Here is a 4,284-nt window from a genome sequence, read left to right on the forward strand (position 1 = left end):
TTGCCATTGGTCAAGATGGCCGAGTTGTTTCCATGGAAACGCCTCTGCTCGCCGCAGAAGCCTGAAACATAGACTAGGAATCCCTAGAGCAGTTCAACCGGGTTGGACTACAACTCCTATAATTCCTAGCGCTTGGCTTTTGTTGCTGGGGGTGATAGGAGTTGTAGTGCTTCCGTTTAGTCACTGAGTGACGTCCAAGGCCAGTTTTCCGGTTTCTGTTTTTGCTGCCCCAGAGCGAGCCTTAGGAATCTATGGGACAGTCTGCGTGGTGATGTTCCTTATTGTGATCGGGCACTGTTGTGTCCTCCCCGGTATAAAGGGGCCAAGCAGAAGACAGAGATGTTCTTTGCTGACTCTGCTTTTATCCTGCTTATTCGGGGGCTCCGGTAAAAGTGCAAGGCTCCTGCTAGCAACTGAGAACGGAATTTAGACGCCGGGGGTCGGGGCGGGTGATTGAAGGAGACAGATATTTCCTTCTTGCACGGAGTTTTCTTGGTTGGGACTCCAAACCAGCCCCAGCCCCACACTTAACCTGCAAAATTCACAGCAGGCTACATTACAGGGCTGTTGTAAGCCCTCCTTTCAGCCTAAGCCTGATCCCCCAGCCTATAATGGTGGGGATAATGATTTAGGATGCTGGATGCTGCTGCTGGGTTATGGCAGACTGAAGCTCAGACTGTGCTTGACCCCGACCCCCACTGACAATATTAACACCAGACTACATTGAAGGGTTGTAGTTTATTCAGTCCCAGCACAGTGTTCCTACAGTGCCTGTTGCTGGTGTTTCCCTTCTGTTTCTTTTTAAATTCGGAGCCCTTTGAGGACATGAAAACTGAAAACGCCTGTTCTATGAAAACTGCATTGAGAACTGGTTGCTGCCAAGTCATTCCCAGCCCCCCTGCAAGATAGTCAAGAGAAATTATACCCTTTCGGCAAGGTGCATTTGGCTGAGTGGTTCACAACAGTCCTGCAATGTAGTCTATCCATATCACAGATGGAGGCTGACAAAACTGCTTGCTGTTTACTTTTCACTCTGTCTGATATCATAGGCTCAGGCAGCTCCTCCCTCAAGAGAAGGGAAAGGGGAACGGTCGGACCCGCTCGCAGGAAAACAACACAGGCTAGAGAATTGGTTTGGTTGGTTGCTGCTGCTTGTTGTTTAAACCTTTTCCCCAAAATGCCCACAATAAGCTCAGAGGGGAGTCACAGCAAGCACAGTGTCTCAGCCTGGAGCACGGGAAGACGAAGGAGGCGCCGGTGGGAGATGGTTGGGATGCTGCACACATGCGCCAGGCAGGTCCACATGACGCACAGTAACAGCAGCGCCAGCAGCATGTGATCGGGTTGGAGGGACACACACCAGCACGTTGCTCTTCCTTTGGCGCTTGGCACCCTCCTCCAGCAAGTTGCACTACGCGCTGAACCAGCTCGCAGTGCAAATGAGGAGTTTGTTGCTGTCTGAGCCTGTTGCTTCTTCAAGTTCTGTTCCATCATCGTCGGCACCTTCCCAGCGGGCGGCGCTCTGCGCCCCCCAGCAAGCTGTGCCCCGATGCAATGCATCTCTTGCTTACTCTCAAGAGCCGGCCCTGCTTGTAACCACCACACTAAAAGAGCTTTTGTTAAACAATAAAATCCTGCTATTTAGTTTCATCAAGTGCATTTTGTTTCATCTCCCACTTCACCCCACACTACTACACAAATAAGCAGAGGGGGGGGTTGGAGAAGTGAGAGAGGGTCTCTGATCCTGCCTAATCAGATCTGAGTGGTGGCAAGAAAGGTATCCTGATTTAGGGTGGATCCTCACAGTATTTAAAATGGCTGCTAGAATAATAACTAGGCAGGTCAGGCCCTATACATGGACAGTTCCACTTCCAAAGGTCCACACTACATTCTGAGATTTGGGCATGTACTACTTATACATTTTCTAGCCCCATTTCAAAGCAGTAGAGCAGGGATGTCAAACTCAATTGGGTGGTGAATGGGTTTGATTCTGATGCATCTCCAGGAGGCTGCACATTTATGCCGCCTTCTGTTGGCTTGCACACCAGGGGCATAGCCACCGTTGGGTGACTAGGTTCAAAGAATCCAGGTCGCGGCCTATACACACCCCGCGTCTGATGTCAGATGGGGGGGGCTGGTTTAGGTCCCGAGCGGGGCCCCGTGGCCCCGTTTGGGAGTTAAATGGCCATCGCTGCATTTGCAGCGCAGCCAGGAGCAGATCTTCCCTGTCTTAAAGGCAGGGAGAGCCACTTCTGGCTGCGCTGCAAAAGCAGCGCTGGTCCCAATCTAGCTCCCGAATGGGGCTGCACGGCCCTGTTCAGGAGTTAGATGGCCAGTGCTGCGTTCACTGCTCAGCCAGTGCTGGCCTGAATCTAATTCCCAAAAGGGACTGTGGGGGCGTGGCAAACCCCGCATCTGATGTCAGATGTAGGGGGCGGGGCGAGTGGGGCCGCGGTGGTGGCTGGACACGGGCCGCCACTGGTCTGGCTCCGCTACTGTTGCACGCAGTGGTGTAGTTGCAAATTCAGAAGTGCAGGCGCTCTCCATGATAACTCCCATGGCCTTGCCCATCCTGACAGCCAGAGAAGCTGAGAAGTACTGGATTTCCGTTCCTGTGCGTTCCTCTCCACTAGACCCCTGCTTGTGTATGACTCGTGCCCGCCTCATGTCAACTTCTGTCTTCTTCTTCCTCCCCACTCTTTCTCTCACTCTCTTCCTTCCTCCCTCCTTCCCTTGCCTTGCACTTAAATTAGCTGAATGCACTACTTTTTATACCAGAATATGCTTGGTGAAAACTTACATAATTTTTTGTCGTAGCTCTTTGAAGAAATACTAAACACCAGACTTCCTAGTTATCTACAGATACCAAATTTTGCATCAACAATCCTGCCACTTAAATTAGCTAAATGCACCACTTTTTGCACCAGAATATGCTCAAATAATATTTATTATTTTTTTCTAATTTTCAGGGGGGCGGAATCTGAATATATCATATTTTAGTGGTAAATGTTCTCAACAGATTTTTAACACTCAATAATCATCTCAGTAACTCCAAAACAACTGCTACAAGGAGCTTCTGTTTGGGGCCTCATGGACTCACACCCTGCACCCCATCATGCAGTACCTGGCATGGAGGATCTGTATTTTAAAGTCCAGCTGGCAAGGGAGAGAGCAGAAAGTCATGTGTGTAAAGAATAGTGTTGCCAGAATTTATAGTAGCCCCCGGATTTTGGCTCCTCCACCCAGCTGCTAAATTCCACCCGGATTTACACGGATTTCAAATGCACTGCCCGGATTGCCCAGATTTTACTCTGGATCCGATCACATGGGAGAGCAGAGAAGGAGAAGAAAGTATACAAATCTGTCAAATAAATAAAATGCAAATTATCTGCACCATAATTTGCATAATATGCAAATTAGGCCAACCAGATTTGGGAAGTTTGAATATGGCAACCCTAGCAAGGGACCTGGCCACAGGCCTAGCACCTTGGAGGGTCATGCTGCGAGACCACAGGACCCTGAAATTGACTTTCTGTATTAAAATTTCCCAAGCCCTTCTGAGACTGAGCAATCAGAAACCCCATAGCCTGTCTCTGTTTGCTTGATAACATGTTTAATTGCATCCCTTCCTGCATTCCTCAGAAAGCCATGAAGGGCTATCAACTCAGCTCTCTCAGGATCATTCAGTCCTAAGTGCAAACAAAAAGGACCATCTCCTAATCCATCTGGGTGATTGTTCCAGCAGGAAAAGCCCATCAACTGTCCAGCACTTTTGTACTGCCATCAGGTGGGCAAGAATTCCCTGGGATTTTCCAAGCACATGGTTTTTGCCCTATTCAAGGGGATTTCGTTTTGCCCCTTGCTCTCTTGTTTCCCAGGCCTGATCCCAGGATCATGACTTCACGCTATCCTGTTTATTAAACAGGTATGCCAGGAGATGCATCGTCCCATCCTTCCTATGTCTCTGGGAATTGTTATTACTTTCCTTCCCCTAGACCCCCTTCCCTATCCCTTGCCAGAATGACTGTGTATGCATGTGTAGGATTAGACGTGTGAGCATTGGTACAATGGTCTAGGGTTTGCCCTCCTTTGGTTTGTTTAGATTGTGTTCTATCTTTTAACTGTTTTTCTTGCAGAAGGGGGCCCAGTTCCTTCCCTGAAGTGAAAGCATGCCCAGTCTCAGCCAACTCATGAGTGGGGTGATCTGAGGAGCATGCTGAGTGTGCAATCTGTTGCTGGGTGCATCATTCCAACAGACCACTCTCTCATGAGAGTGTTTAACCA

The sequence above is a fragment of the Hemicordylus capensis genome, chromosome 2 (genome assembly GCF_027244095.1).
Source record: "Hemicordylus capensis ecotype Gifberg chromosome 2, rHemCap1.1.pri, whole genome shotgun sequence".
Taxonomy (NCBI): domain Eukaryota; kingdom Metazoa; phylum Chordata; class Lepidosauria; order Squamata; family Cordylidae; genus Hemicordylus; species Hemicordylus capensis.